General features: G+C 46.8%; 1 protein-coding gene and 1 non-coding gene across 2 annotated transcripts in view; both read right to left on the minus strand.

Annotated features, from left to right (window-relative positions):
• Positions 1-11,851, minus strand: part of LOC119849388 (zinc finger protein OZF-like) — an 875,044-nt gene that overhangs the window by 844,655 nt on the left and 18,538 nt on the right. The gene's annotated exons all lie outside the window — the stretch shown is intronic.
• Positions 1,839-1,910, minus strand: TRNAG-UCC. Its single transcript has one exon. It is a non-coding gene; the product is annotated as a tRNA-Gly (tRNA).

The raw sequence follows: 11,851 nt of genomic DNA on the forward strand, positions 1-11,851 counted from the left end.
GGGCTCTTCCCATTCAGAAAATGAATGATCTAGTCTGACGTTCCTCAAGTGGTGGTTTGCTTCCCCAGGTGACTCACGACAGGCAACAAGATGGGCTGTGAGATATTATCAGTTTTTTTATGAGCTAAAGCAGTGGTTCTCAAATTGCGGGTTGGGACCCCAAAGTGGGTCATGACCCCGTTTTAATGGGGTCACCAGGGTTGGCTTAGACTTGCTGGGACCCTGGCTCAGCTGCAGAGCTCGGAGCCCAGGCTGGGCCCGGGAATGAGGGGATGGGTCAGTCGGGGGAGAGCGGGGGGGAGTGTATCTCAGGGTAAGAGCCTGGCTGTGGGGTGGGGGGGAAGGGCTGGTGCTGGGGGCCTTTCCCCGCATATCCGCCCCACATGTGTCCCTGCTCGCTCCACCCTGCAGCAGGCCCGGGCCTGGCCCTGGCCCTGCCCTGCCGGGCCCCATGCAGGGTGTTTGGGACACGCAGGGAATCCAGCTCTGGGCTGGGAAAACCCCCCTGCTCCCTGGAGGGAGATTTGGTCACATTCCTGTGCCATGGGGAGTTCAGGGACCGGGCACCTCTGGGCTCGCTGCACCAGTGAAAAATCTTTTAAAAAAAAAAAAAAATTTTTTTTGCTCGTCCCGGGCACCTCTTTCATTACAAATTAATCCCTGGGATGTGTCAGTCGCTGCCCGTGTTAACAGGGCCCAGCCGCCTCTCTCTGCGTGTGCCCTGTGCCATGGGATTGTATCAGCTAGTTTCACCCGTATTCCTCCAAATCCAGAGCAAGGAACTGAAGTGTGAGAGCTGCCATACTTTTGCTCGACGGCGGAGAGCCCCAGAGCAGTTCCCTATAGGCTGCAGCATAAGGGTCTGAACTTTTATTCTAGTAATGAGAGTTCCAATATCAGTGGGATCTCAACATCCCTGAGCTCTTCTCTCAGTCCTTTTTATTATTAATTGTTATTATTTTGAAGGGCTTGGCTTACCCACGATCTTCTGCTTACATAATTGCATGACCATTTTTGGTTTATATTTCCCTTTATGCCCCTCTCCCTTTTGTTTACATCCTTATTTTTAGCACCTTAGAGACTAACAAAATTTATTAGAGCATAAGCTTTCATGAGCTACAGCTCACTTCATCGGATGCATTTGGTGGAAAAAAAAACTTTTTTGGTGGTTTTTTTTTCCCACCAAATGCATCCGATGAAGTGAGCTGTAGCTCACGAAAGCTTATGCTCTAATAAATTTGTTAGTCTCTAAGGTGCCACAAGTACTCCTTTTCTTTTTGCAAATACAGACTAACACGGCTGCTACTCTGAATCCTTATTTTTGTAACTCATGAGAATCTGCAGTAGCAAAAGCGGACACAAAACTTTATATTTCCGCTTTCTTTCCACCATGCCTGAGCAGGATACAAACACCTCTGCCAGCAGGAGTTAAAACACCCAAGAGAAGGAGATACAGATGCACGTTCCCACAGTTTCTGACTTTCTCATACTACACAAGGAAGACTCCTACACCTCACTATCTAGTCCTGCCCCTTGCATCCCCTCACTGTGTCTTTAAGGACATGCTAGCATGTGGGACTTAGGGCTTGTCTCCACTGGCAATTTACAGCGCTGCAACTGTCTCGCTCGGGGGTGTGAAAAAACACCCCCCTGAGTGCAGCAAGTTTCACCGCTTAAAGCGCTAGTGTAGACAGGGCACCAGCGCCGAGAGCCACTTTAGTGTTGCCAGTGGAGACTAGCCCAAAAACTCTCTGCCAGTTGTGTTGAGAACGTGATTATCACACAACGTGACTGAAATTAAACCAATTCCAGGCAAGGGGAAAAAAGAAACACACCCCTGCATTGGCCGGGAATCGAACCCGGGTCAACTGCTTGGAAGGCAGCTATGCTCACCACTATACCACCAATGCATCTCACAAAATACTTTTCTCCTCGGTGTCACATGTACTAGCAAAATGATTCATTCCTGAGAATTTAATGAGCAGGATGGATGGACAGTTCTGAGTAGAGACAGGTTCCCAGAGTGACTGAAAGATGGGGAGGCGGCACCACTCCCATCCCTCACCTGGGAGAAGGGACCTGGTAATGGAGATAAATTACCATAATGACAAATCTTACCTGAGAAGGAAGGAGACAGCGCCTTTTAAAGCAAATGTTTGTGTTCGTTCCTGCTACCTACAGAGGGGTTTGTTGCTGATTCCAGCCCTGGGGCTCTGCTGGGATAGGGGACGATTCAGGCTGTCACTGAGCTGAAGAAGAGAGATGATTTTTAACTGGGACAGCCACCTCGTCTCCATGACATGTGTTCATCCGTCACTTGCTAGTAGGGTGACCAGACAGCAAGTGTGAAAAACTGGGATGGGGGTGGGGGGGGGGTAATAGGAGCCTATATAAGAAAAAGACCCCAAAATGGGGACTATCCCTGTAAAATCGGGACATCCGGTCACCCTATTTTCTAGCGGGTGTGTGGTACATGGAGGCAGCCCACTGTCCTGGGGCTCTCCTGAGGAAATCAAGTTTCTGTGCAAAATAACAAAACTTTTCACCAAAAAAAGGGAAAGGAAATGGCCACACGATGGTGCCAGGACACCAGGAATGTAACAGGATTCCTCTATGTGCATCAACTCTGACAAGGGATTGATCTCCCCTCTCCTGGATCTGAAGAGCTGGTTAGTTTCCCCCTTGGTGAATTACAAGTAGGGTGACCAGATCTCCTGATTTTATAGGGACAGTCCCAATTATGGGGGCTTTTTCTTATATAGGCTCCTATTACCCCCCACCCCCGTACCAATTTTTCCCACACTTGCTGTCTGGTCACCCTAACTACAAGGCTGACCCAATTTTATCAATGGTGACACTAGGATTGAAGGATTGTGGTCTAAACCTGAGCTCTCTCTTATGAAAGGCTGGTGTCCCCAATTTAGTTACAAATGCTCCTCTAGAAAGGTGCCCAGGATCCCCGCACACCCCAGCGGGAGTGAAAGGAGAAAGCCCCAGTCCAGCCCTTTGCTCCAGGCTGATATTTCTGGGGGTCCATGGGGCTGGGAGGGATGTTAAGGTCTCTGGGGAGAACCCAAGTGAAGGGAGGGGTGGGAAGGTCTCTAGTCCAGGGGGATGGGCAAGGAAGGGGGCACCATTGGAGTCGGAGGAGGGGAGCCCCCCATGTAAGGAGCAGGGAGTACATCACTGAGGAACCTCCCCATTTGGGGGGGTGGGGAATGTCTGGGAGAGGAAGGGGGAATCATTGGGGCTGAGGGAGAAGCAGCGAAGGGGGCATTCCTTGGGGGTAGTCCCTCCCATGGAGGGTAGGGGACGGCTGTGGGGCTAAGCGAAGGACTTTTGGTGTCCCGAGGACTCGTCCGAACTGCCCCAGCTACTAGATAAGCCAGATATGGAGGAGCGGTTGGGATTACCTCATTCAGTGTATCCAGGGGAGATGTAGGACAACCCCGAGATCCAGGTATACCCCAAGGGGAGGACAGGAAGTGGCCCAGGGACAGCTGGTACCCCACCCTGCTTGAGGGCCGGGTTCCCCGGATTATTCACCGCTCTGCCTTGCCTGAGGGTTGACTTTACTTGGTATCCTGCCCTGTCTGAGGGCCTGGGTTCCCAGACTATACCAGGCTCTACCCTGCCAGAGGGTTGGGCTTTAGACTGCTTGGTGTGCCCCACTCTGCCTGAGGGTTTGGGGCCTTGGACTCCGCTGGAGGGATTGAGCCCTGAGACGGCTAACTTCCTCCTTTGTTTTAGACTGGTTATTCCAGGGGCGTGAAAGCAAAGAGGCGCGGCCTTCCTCGGAGATTGACAGCGAGGGAGGGCCCTGCTCGCCTACGAGCGTGATGAACAGGATGTTATCTGGAGGAGCTGCCTCATTGGTTGAGTTCTGGTAGCACCGTCCAGGTCTGGTTGAGAAACCCTACCATGGCTGGAATTGAAAAAAAACAAAAAAAACAAAAAAACAAACAAACAGCTATCCCTTTGCTATGGCCGCGTTCAATTCCACCATGCGCCAAGTCCCCCGGATTGCCCTCTCCTCCTCAGTACGGGCGCAGGGTCTCCCGCTGCTCGGTTTCCTCACAGGTTCGGCATAGCAGGAACAGAAGTTTGCCACCCACTCTGACAGGTAACAGGAAAAAGGACCTCGCGGGGGGTACGCTTTAACTTTCGCAATTCCAAAATAATTTGGAGGGGTCCAAATTTGTCATGAACTATATCGGGGTGTCCAATAGGGTATTCTTTGCTTTTGTTTATGAAATGGTACAGGCTGGTAAAACCATAATTGTGGATTTCTTTACTGCAGTAATGTAATATGGGCAGATAGCGGTAGTCCTCCCCGCAAAAGAGCATCCCTAGGCAAGAGAGGCTGAGGCAGCTGGACTTCGTTTAAGAAATCTGCAAGCTCCCCGTCTGTTTCTATCATCACCTCTCACTTGTGCTCCCAGAGGGTCCTCTCTACAAAACCAAGTCTTTTGAGACAGTCGGTCTTGAGCTGTGTCTTGTAATAAAGAAACCCAAAAGTTGTCCCTGTCATAGGGTTCTGTGATTTTTCACAACAACAGGTGACACAGCCATGGAAAAAACACCCGTTAAACTCAAAGGCCATGTGTACCCCATCAATGATAATGTAACCATCTGGAAAGTAGGGGCCTACCTGTAATTCCCCACCCTGTAAAGAAGGCTGTATCTGTATATTGTCTTTGTGAGCTGTATACAACAGCCACTGAATAGAGGTGGTCGAATGTCTCTTTTTCTGCCTGTGATAGTTGTCTGGAGGGAGAAGAGCTACTGTGTTAGACTGCAAAAACATAAAGCTGTATGTAACACTGGCATCTGTCTGCATGGCTATGTACTGGAAAGGATCTATACACAATTTTATCTCTGTGAATTTACCAGGGCCTCTCTCTGCAGTATCTCCCATCTCTGTCATTTTCATGATCTCTTCTCTGTACAGGATACTAGCCCGTCTCAAAATTTTGACATCCTGCTGACAACAATATGCAAACTCTTTCTGCAAGTCAAATGGCTCATATCTGTTGTCCCAATGCCAGTCAAGAAATTCTGCTTTCTCCCTGGGAATCATAAGAACAGCCATACTAGGTCAGACCAAAGGTCCATCTAGCCCAGTATCCTGTCTTCCAACAGTGGCCAATGCTGGGTACCCCAGAGGGAATGAACAGAACAGGGCATTTATCAAGTGATCCATCCCCTGTGGCTCATTCCCAGCTTCTGGCAAACGGAGGCTGGGGACACCATCCCTGCCCATCCTGGCTAATAGCCATCAATGGACCTATCCTCCATGAATTTATCTAGTTCTTTTTTGAACCCTGTTATAGTCAATATCATAGTGCTCCACCCAGGCATACGATCCACATAATTTTGGTTTTCTAAAGTGTTAAAAAAATACCCTTTGCAACCTTCAAATCTTATCGCCTGCAGGAGCTTGCTAAGCTTCATTGGCAAGACGTTTAAAGAGTCTATAAAGCAAATGCCCAGGGCCTTAACTTCCACACCCACACCCACACCCACACACACACACATTACTTTACAACCCTGAGTGATCAGTTCTATGCACATCTTTTCCTTCCATAACTGTCTAACGACAAAATACGCATCAGAACCTTTGGAATTGTGCGCTAGGAACATATAGTCCCGGAACTTTTTGCCAATAAAGGTCTTAGCAAAGGGAAGAAAGACACTCACCGCCCTTAAATTCCCAGGAGTTTCCCGGCTTTAGGGACATAGCAAAAACGTAATTGGGAACATGCAACGCCGTCTCCTACAGGCATTCAAAATTGTAAAAAATATTTTTCTGATGATTCAGGCTTTCTAATGCTATCCATAAAACACAGGTGGCTGTCGACATCACCAGTGATCAAAACCTAACATTACTTACAATGCCTTCCTTTACACTGGTGCCCCTTGTCCATGTAGGACTGACACTTCCAACATAAGTTTTTTCGATGCGCAGTCGCCGTGTCTGTCTAAACACTTTTTAGAGCGACAATACAGTCTACACCTAGGACATCTCAGCTGCACGCTCACACTGTCTGAGCATGTTACGCTCACGCTGAGGCAGCGACGATACCTGCCAGAGTGCCCGTGACTGTACACCGCATGGCAAAACTCACCATAATTTTTCACACCGAACAACTTTTTCACATCCAGAACCCCATAGTAATGCACATCGTGCAACAGGATGAAAAAAGTCTTGGGGTACACTGGGCCCCCCATTTAAAAAAAAACCCACCTGACTTTCACCACATAAATCACCACCTGTATGTTGCCTCCTAAATGCTATTCAAAGGCAAGAACCCAGCCACAAAACAAAGACTGGTACCGGTGTAAGTCAGGTCTACTAAACACGGTCTCTTTTTATGGATAGTTTGACTACTGAGGATAGAATTTAAAACTCTACGGCCACCCCACACCCATGTTTTTTACAACTATCACAATGAGGCAAAACGTCCGATCGACATGCCTCTCTCTATTACTCTAACAGCTTTCAGGTCTGATTTAAGAAATCTTCGGCAGACGCGAGTAAGACAAGCCGAAATGTAGGTTGAGGCCTGTAAGACTTTAGCTTAGCTATTTTAGGCCTTGGAGACAAGAAATAATAACTTAAACCAATGACAGAGAAATAACCCAATGCCCTAAGATTATGGGAAAAGCGGTACCAAGTGGTAATATTGCACAAAATTTAACCAGAAGATTAATATTAGATCATAAAAATACTGTAAAGGCACATCCGTCTCTGACATGTGTCTTAAACCACAGGATACAAGTTGTATGTCAATGCTAATAAGAACAAAGGGAATTTACACAGCCTATAGAAAATTGGGGTCCATTAAGTTTCCAGAGGACACAGACCAAAAAAAAAAAAAAAAAAAGAAAAAAAAAGAAAAGAGGTTTGACACTTTTATTGACATAAAATAAAAGGTAGGTATAGATAGAATCCCATTTTAAAAAGGGGATGCCCAGAACGGGAAAATTGAGCTCCCTATGGGAGACTCCAGTAGGAATCATTTATCTACTAGTGATCAAGCCATGAGACCCCCATCAGACCCTAACACTGTTGTTAAGGATGCGAGTATAACTATATTTGTAACTTGTGCATAGGTCTGTATAAAATTTCCATATGCTTGGGTAATTATAAATTTAGTTGAAACTTTAATAAAACTTAAAGAATAGAATAGACTTTGTACTGGTGAATGTCTGTGTGGTCACTACCCTTGGTCTTTCTGTGTTCCCAGAGACTAACTCAAACAAGTAGCAGCAGTGACTTTCACTATTAAGCTTCAGAGTAGCAGCCGTGTTAGTCTGTATTCGCAAAAAGAAAAGGAGTACTTGTGGCACCTTAGAGACTAACAAATTTATTTGAGCATAAGCTTTCGTGAGCTACAGCTCACTTCATCGGATGCATTTGTGTGTGTGTGTGTGTATGTGTGTGTACACACACACAGGTATTAGATATTAGCTTATTGGTCATAAATCGAATTGAGTTATAATAAATGTGACATCTTGCTTGTGCCCTGAAAAGATCCTGTGTAGTTTTGTCTGCATAACACGACCAGCCCTATCCCTTAGCCAGCCCCTGTGCGGGCTGTGCCCAATGCAAGGGGCAGAGCCATCCCTACGGGGGTGTGGGGCCCCAGATAACTCCCTCTGCCCCACCTCTTACTTCATCGGATGCATTCACGAAAGCTTATGCTCTAATAAATTTGTTAGTCTCTAAGGTGCCACAAGTACTCCTTTTCTTTTTACTCTTAAGCTTGAAACTGTAGCTGCCAGAGCCGAACCCATGGTGGTGTAATACCACATTACAAAATTCACTTTAAGTAAAATAAAAGGGTACAGCTTGTTTTTAGATTTACACAACCCCAGGTTGGTTCCTAATCCATTACACCCCATCCTTGACAGTCACTTAATTGTTCGTTTATCTGTGCGACGTCTTTTACGTTCACCTTGTCCGCTGGTGACTCCCACAAGATCCGGTCGCCTTCCTCCATAGGGGTACACAATGAGAGGCCATCATGCTCATCGGTCATCCTCATGAGCGCTTGGGTTTCAGGGTCTGGTTCTGGAGTATCCATCAACAGTTGAGCCAACGGGCTCCCTTTAGCTGCTCCCTCTTCGTCTCCTCCTCAGGACTGTCGCCGATGTAGCACTTTCTCCTCAGGCAATCCAAGGCCCTTGGAGTTAAAACAAATTCTGAACTTCTCATGGAGGTGGTGAAGGAATCCATGTTTCCCCTCACCGTTTCCATAAGTTTCTAAAACACGCCTTCTTGGAATGAGATGGCCTCTTCCACGCAGCACTGGGATGTACAGGGTGGTGGTGCTGTGCTCTGATTGGTAGAGGGCAGTAGGGGGAGCTTTTAGAGGGGTCACACGACCCCCTTCTGGGCAGGTTATCCCACCCCGAACCTGCCTTATTTGGTCAAATCTGCTCTCAGGGAGGTCCTCTGTAGCTGAAACCCATTCTGATTGGTAAAGGGCGGTGGGAGGAGTTCTTAGAGGGGTCACATGACTCACTACCAGATGGATTGCCCTGCCCTGGAACCTACCCCAGTTGGTGAAATCTGTCAGGGTGGTCCTACGGGGGCAAAACCCACCCTGATTGGCAGAGGGTGATGGGGGAAGTTCTTAGTAGGGTCACATGCTACCCCTTGCTTCTGGTCATGTGTCCATTTTGACCCCAGAAATAATACCCTATGGGGAGAATCTTGGGGACACAGGTAGGCAGGACCTGATAGGTCAGAAGGTGGGAGCAACGTTAGTTATTGGTAGACCCCTTGTACTACTTCTGTGCCTTGCTGTATTTTCCCTACAGATGTCTTGGGTAGTTGAAGTCCCCCATCACCACCAAGTCGTGTGCTTTGGATGATTTTTGGACCATCATGATCATCTCCTCTTTCTCCACATTGCAGGCCAAAGGACCCCACCCCTGTAGTAGACCCCAACCTCTGGCTGAGTTACTGAAGTCCTCAAATCATGCTTTACAGACTTCAAGCTACAGAGAATCCACCATTTACACTAGTTTAACCAGCAACTGACCCATGCCCCATGCTGCAGAGGAAGGTGAAACCCCTCCCAGGGTGTCTGACAATCTGATCCAGGGAAAAATTCCTTTGCAGCCCCAAATCTGGCCATCAGTTAGACCCTGAGCACATGAGCAAGACCCAACAGCTAGACACCTGGGACAGAATTGTGTGTAATAACTCAAAGCCCTGTGCATTTAGTGTTGAATCACAGGCCATTGGAGATATTTGGTACTAACAGTTGCAGATTGCCTACATGCCATTGTAGGCAACAACTTCATCATACTATCCCTTCCATAAACATATCAAACTTGAATCCACTTAGGTTTTTTCCCCCACTGCTCCCCCTGGGAGGCCAGTTGTTTCAGAAGAACTTCATCCTCTGATGGTTAGAAACCTTTATCTAATTTCAGGCCCAAACTTGTTGATAGCCAGTTTATAGCCATTTGTTCTTCTCTCCCCATTGCACTTAACTTAAATAACTCCTCTCCCGCCTTGGTATTTATCTCACTGATATATTGAGAGCAATCATATCTCCCCTCAGCCTGCATGTGGTTGGGTTAAACAAGACAAACTCTTTGAGTCTCCTCTCATAAGACAGGTTTTCTATTCCTCTGATCCTCCTAGTAGCCCTTCTCTGCACCTGTTCCAGGTTGAATTCATCTTTCTTAAACCTGGGAGAGAACTGAGCACAGTATTTCAGATGAGGCCTCACCAGTGCCTTGTATAACAGTATTAACACTTCCCTGTGTCTACTCAAAATACCTCACCTGATGCATCCTAGGGCTGCATTAGCGTTTTCCACAGTCACCTCACATTAGCGGCTCATAGATCAACCAATATGGTCCTGTAACAGGATGTGGCAGGGCTCCTTCACTCCTGCCTCTGCTCCAAAAACCACTCAGGTTCAGCAATCACCGGTGCAGTTTATTCACAGGGTGCAATCCCACCATCTACAGCTTGGGGGTTTCAGCCTTAAGGGCTTCTTGGGCTTTGCAGCCAGGAGGGAAGAGCTAGCACTCTCCTTCCCCTCTCTGGCTTCCCCCGTTTCCTTCCTCTGGGCCTGTCTATAACCCCAGGCTAATTAGGCTGGCAGCTGTTTCCCAATCAGCCAGGTTTTTCTAGCCAGCTCTATTTTACTTCCCTTAATTGGAGCTGGTGGGACAGAGAGTTGTTTTCAGGAGTCCCAGCCCCGATCTCTGTCACAGATCCCTACCTCTCTATTGTTTATCTGTCTGGTCTCTGATTGTTTCTCTCTGTGGTGTAACTAATTTTGCAAGATTTAAATTCACTAAGGTGTTGGGATATGATTGGTTAAAGAGCTGTTTTGTTATGGGCTAGGATTGGTAAAAAATACGGTGTTGTAGGACTTTAGTTTAAAGTGATTGGTTAAGGGACAGCTAAGCAGGACTCAAGTTTAACTATATAAACTGGGGTCCAAAAAGAAATTCTTTGGAACCTAACTCAGGACACAGCCCAAGATCAGAGCTGCCTCAACACCCTGCCAAGAATATCATGGAGGAGCCCCGCATGACCTGATCCTGACTGGCCACCAGGAAAAGTTAATCTGCCTTATTGGGAGTGGTGAGCATTTTATGCTTAGTGGGTTGTAACGATGCTGCCCTTGGTGGGACACAATTGAGAGTATCAATTCAGGACAAATTGCTTAGAGAAGAGCAGTTACAGCCCAAGGCTTGGGTTTCTCCACTTCTAAGGCACACCAAACCAGCCAGACAGAGAGGACTTCGGTTTTACCCCACTGGCTAACCATATGTCACACAAGTCATTCCCTTAGACACTCCAGTTTCCCAGTATCCCCAAAAGTGCCACTCATTATGGGGATGACGGGTTATGAAAATCAATACCCCTGTAAAAGAAAAAAAAGATTCTTTCGATCCCAAAGGACCAAGCCCCAGACCAAGGTCAATATACAAATCAGATCTTACCCACAAATCATGCTGTTGCCAATCCTTTAGAATCTAACATCTAAAGGTTTAGTCATAAAAGGAAAAAGATATAGATGAGAGCTAGAATTGGTTAATTGGAATCAATTACATACAGTATTTGCAAAATTCTTGGTTCAGGCTTGTAGCAGTGATAGAATAAACTGCAAGTTCAAATCAAGGCTCTGGAGAACATCCACAGCTGGGATGGGTCATTCAGCCCTTTGTTCAGAGCTTCAGTTTGTAGCAAAGTTCCTCCAAAGGTCAGAAGCAGGACTGAAGAAAAGATGAAGGGGTTTCCAGGGCCTTTTATATTCTCTGCCTGTGGAAGGACACCCCTTTGTTCTTACTGTGGAAAATCACAGCAGCAAGATGGAGTCTGAAGTCACATGGGCAAGTCACATGTCCATGCATGACTCGGTTTGCAGGCCGACACCATTGTTTATGTTAGTTTGAACGATCCCAGGAAAGCTCAGATGTGGATTGGCATCTCCCAAAGTTCATTGTCAGTTAAGTGTTTCTTGATTGGGCACTTACTGAGAATAGTCCCTCCTCAAGCAGCTGACCAAATGCTTCACTGAGGCTACTTGGAATCAAATACATTTGAGATACAAGTACATAGCCCATATTCATAATTTCAAATACAAAAATGATACATACAGCTAGCATAATTATAACCTGCAAATCATAATCTCTTCAGAGACACTGCACACAACAACCTTTGTATACTATTTGCTGCAAATATATAACAGTGGTTGCAACAATGATCTATACGGTCACAGTTTATGTCAATAAGGTCACACGCACAGTTTTAGATCCATTAAAAATTCTCCTTCCAGGTCTGTGACTCCTTCACATCCAGATGTAATGA

This window comes from Dermochelys coriacea, chromosome 28 (genome assembly GCF_009764565.3).
Source record: "Dermochelys coriacea isolate rDerCor1 chromosome 28, rDerCor1.pri.v4, whole genome shotgun sequence".
NCBI lineage: Eukaryota > Metazoa > Chordata > Testudines > Dermochelyidae > Dermochelys > Dermochelys coriacea.